Here is a 15,512-nt window from a genome sequence, read left to right as displayed (position 1 = left end):
GTAGTTCACGGCTGTGGCTACCTCTGTGTCGGCAGTCGGCAGGCAGTCCGTCCATCCATAATTGTATTATTATTATAATATATACCACCTAACCGTGGTTTTTTTTTCATTCTTTATACCGTCATAGTGTCATACTAGTTGTTACGAGTATACTACTATCTCTTTATCAACCAGTGTACAGTGCGGTAGTTCACGGCTGTGGCTACCTCTGTGTCGGCAGTCGGCAGGCAGTCCGTCCATCCATAATTGTATTATTATTATAATATATACCACCTAACTGTGGTTTTTTTTGCATTCTTTATACCGTCGTCATAGTGTCATACTAGTTGTTACGAGTATACTACTATCTCTTTATCAACCAGTGTACAGTGCGGTAGTTCACGGCTGTGGCTACCTCTGTGTCGGCAGTCGGCAGGCAGTCCGTCCATCCATAATTGTATTATTATTATAATATATACCACCTAACCGTGGTTTTTTTTTCATTCTTTATACCGTCGTCATAGTGTCATACTAGTTGTTACGAGTATACTACTATCTCTTTATCAACCAGTGTACAGTGCGGTAGTTCACGGCTGTGGCTACCTCTGTGTCGGCAGTCGGCAGGCAGTCCGTCCATCCATAATTGTATTATTATTATAATATATACCACCTAACCGTGGTTTTTTTTTCATTCTTTATACCGTCGTCATAGTGTCATACTAGTTGTTACGAGTATACTACTATCTCTTTATCAACCAGTGTACAGTGCGGTAGTTCACGGCTGTGGCTACCTCTGTGTCGGCAGTCGGCAGGCAGTCCGTCCATCCATAATTGTATTATTATTATAATATATACCACCTAACCGTGGTTTTTTTTTCATTCTTTATACCGTCGTCATAGTGTCATACTAGTTGTTACGAGTATACTACTATCTCTTTATCAACCAGTGTACAGTGCGGTAGTTCACGGCTGTGGCTACCTCTGTGTCGGCAGTCGGCAGGCAGTCCGTCCATCCATAATTGTATTATTATTATAATATATACCACCTAACCGTGGTTTTTTTATACCACCTAACCGTGGCAGTCCGTCCATAATTGTATACTAGTATCCAATCCATCCATCTCCATTGTTTACCTGAGGTGCCTTTTAGTTCTGCCTATAAAATATGGAGAACAAAAAAGTTGAGGTTCCAAAATTAGGGAAAGATCAAGATCCACTTCCACCTCGTGCTGAAGCTGCTGCCACTAGTCATGGCCGAGACGATGAAATGCCAGCAACGTCGTCTGCCAAGGCCGATGCCCAATGTCATAGTACAGAGCATGTCAAATCCAAAACACCAAATATCAGAAAAAAAAGGACTCCAAAACCTAAAATAAAATTGTCGGAGGAGAAGCGTAAACTTGCCAATATGCCATTTACCACACGGAGTGGCAAGGAACGGCTGAGGCCCTGGCCTATGTTCATGGCTAGTGGTTCAGCTTCACATGAGGATGGAAGCACTCAGCCTCTCGCTAGAAAACTGAAAAGACTCAAGCTGGCAAAAGCACCGCAAAGAACTGTGCGTTCTTTGAAATCCCAAATCCACAAGGAGAGTCCAATTGTGTCGTTTGCGATGCCTGACCTTCCCAACACTGGACGTGAAGAGCATGCGCCTTCCACTATTTGCATGCCCCCTGCAAGTGCTGGAAGGAGCACCCGCAGTCCAGTTCCTGATAGTCAGATTGAAGATGTCAGTGTTGAAGTACACCAGGATGAGGAGGATATGGGTGTTGCTGGCGCTGGGGAGGAAATTGACCAGGAGGATTCTGATGGTGAGGTGGTTTGTTTAAGTCAGGCACCCGGGGAGACACCTGTTGTCCGTGGGAGGAATATGGCCGTTGACATGCCAGGTGAAAATACCAAAAAAATCAGCTCTTCGGTGTGGAGGTATTTCACCAGAAATGCGGACAACAGGTGTCAAGCCGTGTGTTCCCTTTGTCAAGCTGTAATAAGTAGGGGTAAGGACGTTAACCACCTCGGAACATCCTCCCTTATACGTCACCTGCAGCGCATTCATAATAAGTCAGTGACAAGTTCAAAAACTTTGGGTGACAGCGGAAGCAGTCCACTGACCAGTAAATCCCTTCCTCTTGTAACCAAGCTCACGCAAACCACCCCACCAACTCCCTCAGTGTCAATTTCCTCCTTCCCCAGGAATGCCAATAGTCCTGCAGGCCATGTCACTGGCAAGTCTGACGAGTCCTCTCCTGCCTGGGATTCCTCCGATGCATCCTTGCGTGTAACGCCTACTGCTGCTGGCGCTGCTGTTGTTGCCGCTGGGAGTCGATGGTCATCCCAGAGGGGAAGTCGTAAGCCCACTTGTACTACTTCCAGTAAGCAATTGACTGTTCAACAGTCCTTTGCGAGGAAGATGAAATATCACAGCAGTCATCCTACTGCAAAGCGGATAACTGAGTCCTTGACAACTATGTTGGTGTTAGACGTGCGTCCGGTATCCGCCGTTAGTTCACAGGGAACTAGACAATTTATTGAGGCAGTGTGCCCCCGTTACCAAATACCATCTAGGTTCCACTTCTCTAGGCAGGCGATACCGAGAATGTACACGGACGTCAGAAAAAGACTCACCAGTGTCCTAAAAAATGCAGTTGTACCCAATGTCCACTTAACCACGGACATGTGGACAAGTGGAGCAGGGCAGGGTCAGGACTATATGACTGTGACAGCCCACTGGGTAGATGTATGGACTCCCGCCGCAAGAACAGCAGCGGCGGCACCAGTAGCAGCATCTCGCAAACGCCAACTCTTTCCTAGGCAGGCTACGCTTTGTATCACCGCTTTCCAGAATACGCACACAGCTGAAAACCTCTTACGGCAACTGAGGAAGATCATCGCGGAATGGCTTACCCCAATTGGACTCTCCTGTGGATTTGTGGCATCGGACAACGCCAGCAATATTGTGTGTGCATTAAATATGGGCAAATTCCAGCACGTCCCATGTTTTGCACATACCTTGAATTTGGTGGTGCAGAATTTTTTAAAAAACGACAGGGGCGTGCAAGAGATGCTGTCGGTGGCCAGAAAAATTGCGGGACACTTTCGGCGTACAGGCACCACGTACAGAAGACTGGAGCACCACCAAAAACTACTGAACCTGCCCTGCCATCATCTGAAGCAAGAAGTGGTAACGAGGTGGAATTCAACCCTCTATATGCTTCAGAGGTTGGAGGAGCAGCAAAAGGCCATTCAAGCCTATACAATTGAGCACGATATAGGAGATGGAATGCACCTGTCTCAAGTGCAGTGGAGAATGATTTCAACGTTGTGCAAGGTTCTGATGCCCTTTGAACTTGCCACACGTGAAGTCAGTTCAGACACTGCCAGCCTGAGTCAGGTCATTCCCCTCATCAGGCTTTTGCAGAAGAAGCTGGAGGCATTGAAGAAGGAGCTAACACGGAGCGATTCCGCTAGGCATGTGGGACTTGTGGATGCAGCCCTTAATTCGCTTAACAAGGATTCACGGGTGGTCAATCTGTTGAAATCAGAGCACTACATTTTGGCCACCGTGCTCGATCCTAGATTTAAAGCCTACCTTGGATCTCTCTTTCCGGCAGACACAGGTCTGCTGGGGTTGAAAGACCTGCTGGTGACAAAATTGTCAAGTCAAGCGGAACGCGACCTGTCAACATCTCCTCCTTCACATTCTCCCGCAACTGGGGGTGCGAGGAAAAGGCTCAGAATTCCGAGCCCACCCGCTGGCGGTGATGCAGGGCAGTCTGGAGCGACTGCTGATGCTGACATCTGGTCCGGACTGAAGGACCTGACAACGATTACGGACATGTCGTCTACTGTCACTGCATATGATTCTCTCAACATTGATAGAATGGTGGAGGATTATATGAGTGACCGCATCCAAGTAGGCACGTCACACAGTCCGTACTTATACTGGCAGGAAAAAGAGGCAATTTGGAGGCCCTTGCACAAACTGGCTTTATTCTACCTAAGTTGCCCTCCCACAAGTGTGTACTCCGAAAGAGTGTTTAGTGCCGCCGCTCACCTTGTCAGCAATCGGCGTACGAGGTTACATCCAGAAAATGTGGAGAAGATGATGTTCATTAAAATGAATTATAATCAATTCCTCCGCGGAGACATTGACCAGCAGCAATTGCCTCCACAAAGTACACAGGGAGCTGAGATGGTGGATTCCAGTGGGGACGAATTGATAATCTGTGAGGAGGGGGATGTACACGGTGATATATCGGAGGGTGAAGATGAGGTGGACATCTTGCCTCTGTAGAGCCAGTTTGTGCAAGGAGAGATTAATTGCTTCTTTTTTGGGGGGGGTCCAAACCAACCCGTCATATCAGTCACAGTCGTGTGGCAGACCCTGTCACTGAAATGATGGGTTGGTTAAAGTGTGCATGTCCTGTTTTGTTTATACAACATAAGGGTGGGTGGGAGGGCCCAAGGATAATTCCATCTTGCACCTCTTTTTTCTTTTCTTTTTCTTTGCATCATGTGCTGATTGGGGAGGGTTTTTTGGAAGGGACATCCTGCGTGACACTGCAGTGCCACTCCTAGATGGGCCCGGTGTTTGTGTCGGCCACTAGGGTCGCTAATCTTACTCACACAGCTACCTCATTGCGCCTCTTTTTTTCTTTGCGTCATGTGCTGTTTGGGGAGGGTTTTTTGGAAGGGACATCCTGCGTGACACTGCAGTGCCACTCCTAGATGTGCCCGGTGTTTGTGTCGGCCACTAGGGTCGCTAATCTTACTCACACAGTCAGCTACCTCATTGCGCCTCTTTTTTTCTTTGCGTCATGTGCTGTTTGGGGAGGGTTTTTTGGAAGGGCCATCCTGCGTGACACTGCAGTGCCACTCCTAGATGGGCCCGGTGTTTGTGTCGGCCACTAGGGTCGCTTATCTTACTCACACAGCGACCTCGGTGCAAATTTTAGGACTAAAAATAATATTGTGAGGTGTGATGTGTTCAGAATAGGCTGAAAATGAGTGTAAATTATGTTTTTTGAGGTTAATAATACTTTGGGATCAAAATTACCCCCAAATTCTATGATTTAAGCTGTTTTTTAGGGTTTTTTTAAAAAAACACCCGAATCCAAAACACACCCGAATCCGACAAAAAAAATTCGGTGAGGTTTTGCCAAAACGCGGTCGAACCCAAAACACGGCCGCGGAACCGAACCCAAAACCAAAACACAAAACCCGAAAAATTTCCGGCGCTCATCTCTATTAAACACCCCCACCCTCCTTCGGTGTGGGGCTCATGTTGGCCATGCCCAAGCCCCTGAAGCATTCAAGCTGATTTCTTGCAGCAGCTGGGCACTGTAACAGCTTCAGAGCTGCTCTACAAGACAAGTAAAAGGGTGTGGGCCCTGCAGCACCACCTGTAGTTTGCATACACACATATATAGGACAGCATCTCTTATATGCCCCAGGGTCAATAAAATAGTATCCTTGTCTAGGCTATCCATCCCCTCAGATAAGGTATTTGTCCATGCCGCTACAGCACTACACACCCAGGCCGACGCAATTGCCGGTCTGAGTAAGGTACCTGAATGTGTATAAATGGACTTCAGGGTAATCTCCTGTTTGCGGTCAGCACACTCTTTGAGGGTAGCCGTATCCTGGGACGGGAGGGCTACCTTCTTGGATAAGCGTGTTAATGCTTTGTCCACCCTAGGGGAGGATTCCCATCGTAACCTATCCGTTGATGGGAAAGGATACGCCATAAGAATCCTTTTGGAAATCTGCAGTCTTTTATCTGGAGATTCCCAAGCTTTTTCACATAACTCGTTCAGCTCGTGTGAGGGGGGAAAGGTTACCTCAGGCTTCTTTCCCTTGTACATATGTACCCTCTTGTCAGCGACAGGGGGTTCCTCTGTGATGTGCAAAACATCTTTTTCTCTAACGTCCTAAGTGGATGCTGGGGACTCCGTCAGGACCATGGGGTTTAGCGGCTCCGCAGGAGACAGGGCACAATAATAAAAGCTTTAGGATCAGGTGGTGTGCACTGGCTCCTCCCCCTATGACCCTCCTCCAAGCCTCAGTTAGATTCTTGTGCCCGGCCGAGAAGGGTGCAATCTAGGTGGCTCTCCTGAGCTGCTTAGAATAAAAGTTTAAGTTAGGTTTTTTATTTTCAGTGAGTCCTGCTGGCAACAGGCTCACTGCTACGAGGGACTTAGGGGAGAGAAGTAAACTCACCTGCGTGCAGGATGGATTTGCTTCTTAGGCTACTGGACACCATTAGCTCCAGAGGGAGTCGGAACACAGGTCTCACCCTGGGGTTCGTCCCGGAGCCGTGCCGCCGACCCCCCTTGCAGATGCCGAAGTTGAAGAGGTCCAGAGGTCCAGAAACAGGCGGCAGAAGACTTTCAGTCTTCATAAGGTAGCGCACAGCACTGCAGCTGTGCGCCATTGTTGTCAGCACACTTCATACCAGCGGTCACTGAGGGTGCAGGGCGCTGGGGGGGGCGCCCTGGGCAGCAATATATTATACCTTTTTTATGGCTAAAATACATCACATATAGCCCTTGAGGCTATATGGATGTATTTAACCCCTGCCAGATCTCACAAACTCCGGGAGAAGAGCCCGCCGTTTTAGGGGGCGGGGCCTATTCTCCTCAGCACACGGCGCCATTTTCCTGCTCAGCTCTGCTGTGAGGAAGGCTCCCAGGCTCTCCCCTGCACTGCACTACAGAAACAGGGTTAAAACAGAGAGGGGGGGGCACTTTTTTGGCGATATGATTACATATGTGAAAATGCTATAAGGGAAAACACTTGTATAAGGGGTTGTCCCTGTATAATTATAGCGTTTTTGGTGTGTGCTGGCAAACTCTCCCTCTGTCTCCCCAAAGGGCTAGTGGGGTCCTGTCCTCTATCAGAGCATTCCCTGTGTGTGTGCTGTGTGTCGGTACGTGTGTGTCGACATGTAGGAGGACGATGTTGGTGAGGAGGCGGAGCATATTGCCTGTATTGGTGATGTCACTCTCTAGGGAGTCGACACCGGAATGGATGGCTTATTTAGGAATTACGTGATAATGTCAACACGATGCAAGGTCGGTTGACGACATGAGACGGCCGGCAAACAAATTAGTACCTGTCCAGGCGTCTCAGACACCGTCAGGGGCTTGTAAAAACGCCCATTTACCTCAGTTGGTCGACACAGACACGGACACTGACTTCAGTGTCGACGGTGAAGAAACAAACGTATTTTCCTTTAGGGCCACACGTTACATGTTAAGGGCAATGAAGGAGGTGTTACATATTTCTGATACTACAAGTACCACAAATAAGGGTATTATGTAGGGTGGGAATAATCTACTTGTAGTTTTTCCTGAATCAGATAAATCAGGATTTTGGTACTTACCGATAAATCCCTTTCTCCGATTCCACAGGGGCCACTGGAGTGTAGTTACAATGGGGAGATAGTAGGTGGTATTGGTAGCTGGCACTTTAAAAATTCTCACACTGTGGCTAGCTCCTCCCCTACTATCTCCCCTCCAAGCCAGTCTACGTTAAACTGTGCCCGAGGAGAGCTGTAATAAACAAACCGTAAGGTAGAGGAGGTTAACGACGCCCTGTAAACCAGGCGAACACAAACTAAACCTGGAACAGAACCTGACAAAAAACCAGGCTAGCCTGAACCCAACAAGCAGTCATATGGTGATCTGCAATCGTTAATCAAACAAAAATCAGGAGAAACAGCGCTGGGCGGGCGTCCAGTGGCCCCTGTGGAATCGGAGAAAGGGATTTATCGGTAAGTACCAAAATCCTGATTTCTCCTTCATCCACTAGGGGCCACTGGAGTGTAGTTACAATGGGGACGTCCCAGAGCTCCCAAAAAACGGGTGGGAAAGCGCTGAGAGTCCTGTAAAAACTGCTCGGCCAAACAGTGATGCAGAGGCCGTAAAAGTGTCAAACTTGTAGAATTTGACAAAACGAATGTCGGTTTGACCAAGTAGCCGCCCGACAAAATATTCATGGAGACCCCGCGGGCGGCTGCCCACGAAGGTCTTACAATGCGCGTAAAGCGCGCTGAATTGGAAAACGGAGGTTCCCTAGTAACCGCCAAGAAGACTGTCTGATGATCAGATGTATCCAACTGTCCAGCATATGCTGGGGCCCCGGCTATTTAGTACGGGAGCATCGTCCAGAGCAAAGAAGAAAAAACACTTCATCGAATAGCCTGAGACCTCTGTAGAGAGAGTTGACGAGCCCTGACAACATTCAGAGAGGATTGAAAACCACTAGTGTCAGATTTATATGAAAAATGGACCTCCCCTCTGGAAGAAACGACCGCTGAGGCCGAAGCCGAGCCCGGGGAGTTGCCAATAGAGTACTCCCTGAACAGGAGGCCGAACTTACGGCCGCTAGGCTAATCTCATTTGGAAGAAAAGCGAAAAAGGCAGAGACCTAAAATTCCGGTCAGTGTGGTTTGAAGCGCAGCGGAGCAAAAAACCTCCCAGAGAAACCAAAGATGAATGGTAACTGGAAGAAGGGGGAAAAACCCCCTTTTATCTTCATTATGTTCCATAAAGTTTTCCCAAAGTGGCAAAAGCGAGAAGAGGTAATAGACTTCTGAAATCGGAGCCCAGTAGGCCTAACCGAACTAGGGAACTCCTCCCTTCTGAGGTCTCGTGAACAGTCACACGGGTAACCGAAACCAGTGTAAAATTGAACAAGGAGAAAAAAAAGGAGCCTGTTGAAGTAGACAGTCCCGTCGAGGTAGGAGCCAAGGCTCCTCTACTGACAACAGGCGTATCTGTATCTTCAAGTCATGCGTGGCCCAACCAGCGCCACCGAGAGGACTAGCACGCATAATCCCCTCCTGTGTTACTGAACATGAAGTAGAAATAGAAAAGGAGGCAGGATAGAATAACCAGAAAACTCCCCGGAGCCCTGAGGGCCTCCACGGCTACTGCCGTCCGAGAGTAATAAAGGGTTAAAGAGTCAGTCAGAACGCCCTGAGGTCGATCCGAAATCTCCGCCCACAGCGGACCAGCTGACAAAACTCCGGGGCATGTTCCCTCACCCAGGAGTCTGACCTGGTGGCTTGATCTGGAAACAAGATTGTTGTCCCCCGTTCCGAGAGGAATGGAGGCGACCACTCATTACGTCGCAACTTGACTGAAGAAATAGAGTCTCTGGTGCCGAGGAATGAAAAAACCTCTGACGGACCGTGTTGAGAAACGTCTATGCGGAGCATAAATTGGATCTGTGTCGAATCAGAAGCTCGTGGATCCTCCGGATATTCAGAAGCCACCTAATGTACAGAGTGGGATAGTAGCAGTAAATTGTCCCATTAGGGAACCAACGTCACCCACTGCCCTTGAAAAAGAGTTATTCTGTTATCTTCCTAAACTCTGTGGGAGCGGAAGAGAGAAGAGTAAAGGACTTACAGTGAAAATGAGAATCCTGTTAAGGGGGAATCTGAGAAAAGCCTGTCCAACGGAAATCAGTAAACAGGCATCTCTGAAGACAAGGGACACGTAAAACTCCCTTTCTTGTTTAAACTAGCAATCACAGACTAAAAGGATTGTAAGGCCAGAATAGGCCTGTCCGAGCCACTTGGCTTCGGAACGTGAAAAGAAAACAAAGGCCTGAGAACTGTCCTAATTCAAATGATATGTGTAAAACAGGGATCAACACCCTTTGCGGTTAGAAACCTATGGAGCGCAGCCTGCAGTATGACTCTCTTGTCATCGTAAATCAGCCGACCCATGCCGAGGGACTCCTGAGACGGTTGTAACCGCCCAAGCCTTCTCCCATCGACCTGCGCCTACCCTGGGACCCTGCAGGTGTAATGGGTGTATAGGATGACATAAAATCAGACTGGACTGAGGATGTTGAACCTCTGCTTCAGCCTTTTTACCCTGAGAACCCCTGGCGACGAAGATATCACCCGTGTGGAGTCAAAAACCTGAAAGGGCACGAAACAATCTAAAGGGAAGACCAGTAAAGGTCTGTCTTGGAGCTGGGGCAGTAGTAGGAGAAATCAAAGTGGACCTACCTCCATTGGTTCAAGAAATCCTGCAGAAAGTTCCTTCCCCAGAACCATCTGCCCCGTAGGATTTCATGTTTACTTGTCACTGTCGCAGCCCCAGAGGTCGTCGGGTTAAGACAGCCCAAGCGAAGATGCAGGGTCCGAGTCTGTAGACATGGAGACCTCCAAGGAACATAAAGCAGAATCGTGATTCTGACCTGTATCAAAGTATCAATTGATCCTGATGCGAAGCATCCTGTAACCTAGAGGACAATTGTTCCCCAACCTACCTGCTCCGGATACGGTAGAACCATGCTGCCGCATATGTCGATGGATCCCTGAGCAAGGTTGCCTCAGGAAAACGGCGGCTTGATGGACCGGCGATACACCGAGGTGTATACCCTAGAGAGGTTCTGATACCATCTCCTGCCATCTGCGGGGAAAAGATAGGAAAACAAACCCTGTTTGATACCTGATATTGTGTATTCGGGTGTCTGTCGGCCGCCTACCGGAGCCTGCCCAGCTCATCCGAAACTGAACCAGTCGCTGTCATTTTCGTCAATGGCGTGGAACCCTGATGGACCTGACGTGTCCTCCTCCTTTACCTGCAGTATCAGATGAACTGCTGTATTATGTACCTGTATATTCTGAGACACTGGTTCAGATCCACAGAAAACAGACATCAGTAATGCATGGAATGTTAGCAAAGTTTCTTTTTGGAAAGGTGTGTTTGGTCCCGCTGTGATTTGATCCTGTGACCTTGGAAACCAAAGTCCAAGGGCTTACCTGATGAGCTATTGTCTGGTTAATAGTGACATTACCTGCATCATTGATCAAACAGGGGTGTGCAGGTGCGTGGAGGGCGAAGCAGATGGCTCCGCCGCATACTTCACACCTAAGAGGGAATTCTTCGACTATCCCAGGAGAGACAAACGAAAGGAGAAAAGGTGGGTTAAATAAACAGAGCCCTACGTAAGGTCTGCACTATAATGTGTAGTGACCGATACGATTAAAATAAACTTTCTGGAGCAGCGGAGACCTGAACCAGCAACGCTGCGCTGTGGGACAGGAGTCTTAGCCCTAGGCTATAGGAGTTCTCCTTAAAGTTTTGTTTGGATTCAAACCCCTGTTCAGATACCCGCTACTAGCGTACTGAGCCGCAGCGCTATTTGTCTGATGCCTTACACGCATTCCACAATTACAAATAGCATTAGTAACTAGTGACAACAAGGAATAATAAAGGGAAGGCAACACCCCGCCCTGTATTTAGTGTACCGCTAATTAAGGTGCACCAGATGTTTCTCTGAGGTTCCGCTGGCTTTTCAAAATGGTGACCAGCCTGTGAGAAAGATGGGGGAAAATGTTATGTGCAAGATGTTGTTATTAGAAAACATTGCGGAAGTAGCCTACAGCACCTGGTATTCCCAGGCGGTCTCCCATCCAAGTACTAACCGGGCCTGACCCTGCTTAGTTTCCGAGATCAGACGAGATCGGGCGTGTTCAGGGTGGTGTGGCCGTAGGCTTTTATCCCCTATATCTGGTATTTTATGGATTTATCTATATACATACCTACACGCACTTAAATATATATATCTATATATATACATGCACAAACATAACTATATATGTATATATACACACACACCGTAGGTAAATAAATACTGCACAGTAGATCCTTTTAATTATTATTGAGCTGAGTCCCAGCTACTGTAATAGAGCAGGTTCCCTGATTTGCAAGTAGGAAAATGCTGGGTAGAGGACTCTACTGCAGGAGGAATGTATCTATATTTCAGCAGCCTGAAGTATCGAAAAGTTACAAATCCCAGAGCTGTTGCCTAGCGACGGGGAGACCTGGGAGCCCGCTGAGTAAAGCGGGTTAACTGTTAATATACCTGGGACTTTATTTGTATTTGTCTCTGAGTATGCAAGATTAGCCCACTGGGCTATAGGAGACACTGCAAATATGAAGCCAGGTCTGTGCAGGGAGGAAATGGCCGCCAGAGTGAAACTCCTCTGGGCTATGCGATAAAATCTATATAGTGGATAACTGGATTAGTGCTGAGCCACTCTGACTATATCACATTCTCCTCAGCACCATGTGCATTAAACTCACATAAATGCCTATTACACTATAACAGTGGCCGGGGAGCGGAGAATGCTGAGCCCGCTGTACAGAGCAGGAGTTAGCTCCGCCCCCCGGCTATGGCGCCTTATTGCAAAACTAAGCGGGAAGCGAGCTGTACCCTCCGCTGGGCCTGCGAGTCACCGCCGGGGAGCGCTGAGCGCTGAGCCCGCTATACAGCGCTAGTAGAGCCCTGTATCTGCTAGCCGCCGCCGGGGAGTGTTGCGCTGAACAGAGCGCGAGTCGCCGCCTGGGAGCAGGGAGCGCTGAGCTCGCTCTACAGAGCGGGACTTAGCTCCGCCCCCTCCGTACAAGGCGCCAAATTTAAACATTGCTTTGCGCTCGAGCGGGATCCCTGTGCCGGCTCTGTGAGTCGCGCTGAGTGGGTGCGGGGGGTGCGGGGAGCTGGGGGAGCAGAGGGTTATCAGAATGACACACACCCGTTTTTCAGTCAGGGTTGTATAAACACATACTCAGCCTCCCCCAATCATCCTGTCTGTTTCTCCATGAGGAGGACAGGTAAGGATACAATAAAGTACATTACAGCCCCAGAGAGCCCTTCTGGAGTGGGTTGTACAACAATAAACTGCTCTAAAAACATACATAGCCACCACAAATAAAGTATACTTCACTCACCACTGTGTTCTTGGTGGATCGGCCCCGACACACGCCGCACGCAGCGGCGTCCAGCCGGAAACTTCTGTGGTGGGGTGGTCCCGACACAAGCCGCACGCAGCGGTGTCCGACCATTTTTGATACTCACCGCTGCCATGCTGCCGGAATCTTCTGCTGGATGGAGTGGCCGCGACACGCGCCGCACGCAGCGGTGTCCGCCAACTCAGGAGAGCTCAGTGTCTCCCTCAGCCGGGGCCCATCCCTAGCCGCACGCAGCTGCGATGGGACCCCGCCGGCAGCTCCCACGGTGCAGACTGGCAGTGGCAGAGCTGCCAGTCTGTGAGTGTGTGTAAGAAAAATAAAATAATAAAGAAAAAAGAAGAAAATTCTTCAGCTAAACCCAAGTGAACCAGCTACCTCGGGCACTTAACTAAGACTGGCTTGGAGGGGAGATAGTAGGGGAGGAGCTAGCCACAGTGTGAGAATTTTTAAAGTGCCAGCTACCAATACCACCTACTATCTCCCCATTGTAACTACACTCCAGTGGCCCCTAGTGGATGAAGGAGAAATTAAAGTGTGTGATGATACGTGGGTTTCCTCCGATAGAAAATTATTGGAGGTATACCCTTTCCCGCCAGAAGTGAGGGCGAGTTGGGAAACACACCTTAGGGTGGATAAGGCGCTCACACGCTTATAAAAACAAGTGGCTTTACCGTCTCCAGATACGGCCGCCCTCAAGGAGCCAGCTGATAGGAAGCTGAAAAATATCCTAAAAAGTATATACACACATACTGGTGTTATACTACGACCAGCAATCGCCTCAGCCTGGATGTGCAGCGCTGGGGGGGCTTGGTCGGATTTCCTGACTGAAAATATTGATACCCTTGACAGGAACAATATTTTATTGACTATAGAGCATTTTAAGGATGCATTTCTATATATGCGAGATGCGCAGAGGGATATTTGCATTCTGGCATCAAGAGTAGATGTGATGTCCATATCTGCCAGACGATGTTTATAGACACGACAGTGGTCAGGTGATGCAGATTCCAGACGGCACATGGAAGTATTGCCGTATAAAGGGGCGGTCCATCGGACCTGGTGGCCATGGCAACAGCTGGAAAATCCACTTTTGTTACCCCAAGTCACATCTCAGCAGAAAAGGACACAGTCTTTTCAGTCTCAGTCCTTTCGTACCCATAAAGGCAGGCGGGCAAAAGGCCAGTCATATCTGCCCAGGGTTAGAGGAAAGGGAAGAAGACTGCAGCAGGCAGCCCATTCCCAGGAACAGAAGTCCTCCACAGCTTCTGCCAAGTCCGCAGCATGACGCTGGGGCCATACAAGCGGACTCAGGTGCGGTGGGGGGTCATCTCAAGAGTTTCAGCACGCAGTGGGCTCACTCGCAAGTGGACTCCTGGATCCTACACGTAGTATCCCAGGTGTACATTGGAAATTCGAGACGTCTTCCCCTCACAAGTTCCTGAAGTCTGCTTTACCAACGTCTCCCTCCGACAGGGAGGCAGTATTGGGAAAAAATTCACAGGCTGTATTCCCAGCAGGTGATAATCAAAGTACCCCTCCTACAACAAGGGAAGGGGTATTATTCCACACTATATTGTGGTACTGAAGCCAAACGGCTCGGTGAGATCTAAAAGATTTGAACAATTACATACAAGGGTTCAAATCAAGATGGAGTCACTCAGAGCAGTGATAGCGAACCAGGACGATATGGTGTCACTGGATATCAGGGACGCTTACCTACATGTCCAAATTTTGCCCTTCTCACCAAGGGTATCTCAGGTTCGTGGTACAGAACTGTCACTATCAGTTCAGACGCTGCCGTTTGGATTGTCCATGGCACCCCGGGTCTTTACCATGGTAATGGCCGAAATGATGATTCTTCCTAAAAGAAATATGGACGCTTTCCTGATAAGGGCAAGGTCCAGAGAACAGTTGGCGGTCGGAGTAGCACTATCTCAAGTAGTTCTACGACAGCGCGAGTGGTTTCTAAATATTCCAAAATCGCAGCTTTTCCGACGACACGTCTAATGTTCCTAGGAATGATTCTGGACACAGTCCAGAAAAGGATGTTTTCTCCCGGAGAAGAAGGCCAGGGAGTTATCCGAGCTAGTCAGGAACCTCCTAAAACCAGGAAAAGTATCAGTGCATACTTACACAAGGGTCCTGTGAAAAATGGTGGTTTCTTACAAAGCGATCCCATTCGGTAGATTTCACGCAAGAACCTTTCAGTGGAATCTGCTGGGAAAATGGTCCGGATCGCATCTTCAGATGCATCAGCGGATAACCCTGTCTCCAAGGACAAGGGTGTTTTCTTCTGCGGTGGCTGCAGAGTGCTCATCTATGAAAGGGCCGCAGATTCGACATTCAGGACTGGGTCCTGGTGACCACGGATGCCAGCCTGAGTGGCTGGGGAGCAGTCACACAAGGAAAAAATTTCCAGGGAGTGTGATCAAGTCTGGAGACTTCTCTCCACATAAATATACTGGAGCTAAGGGCAATTTACAAGGCTCTAAGCTTAGCAAGACCTCTGCTTCAAGGTCAGCCGGTATTGATCCAGTGGGACAACATCACGGCAGTCGCCCACGTAAACAGACAGGGCGGCACATGAAGCAGGAGGGAAATGGCAGAAACTGCAAGGATTCTTCGCTGGGCGAAAAATCATGTGATAACACTCTCAGCAGTGTTAATTCCGGGAGTGGAAAACTGGGAAGCAGACTTCCTCAGCAGGCATAACCTCCACCCGGGAGAGCGGGGACTTCAGCGGGAAGTCTTCCA

At 48.8% G+C, this 15,512-nt stretch overlaps 1 non-coding gene across 1 annotated transcript; it reads right to left on the bottom strand.

Moving 5' to 3' along the window:
- Positions 1-11,382: 11,382 nt before the first annotated feature.
- On the bottom strand, positions 11,383-11,501 carry LOC135040417 (5S ribosomal RNA). The gene has a single exon (XR_010234319.1). It is a non-coding gene; the product is annotated as a 5S ribosomal RNA (ribosomal RNA).
- Positions 11,502-15,512: the final 4,011 nt, after the last annotated feature.

This window comes from Pseudophryne corroboree, unplaced genomic scaffold (genome assembly GCF_028390025.1).
Source record: "Pseudophryne corroboree isolate aPseCor3 unplaced genomic scaffold, aPseCor3.hap2 scaffold_74, whole genome shotgun sequence".
NCBI classification, from domain to species: Eukaryota; Metazoa; Chordata; class Amphibia; order Anura; family Myobatrachidae; genus Pseudophryne; species Pseudophryne corroboree.
The sequence above is the reverse complement of the archived record's forward strand: the minus strand, read 5'-3'. Positions and strand labels throughout refer to the sequence as shown.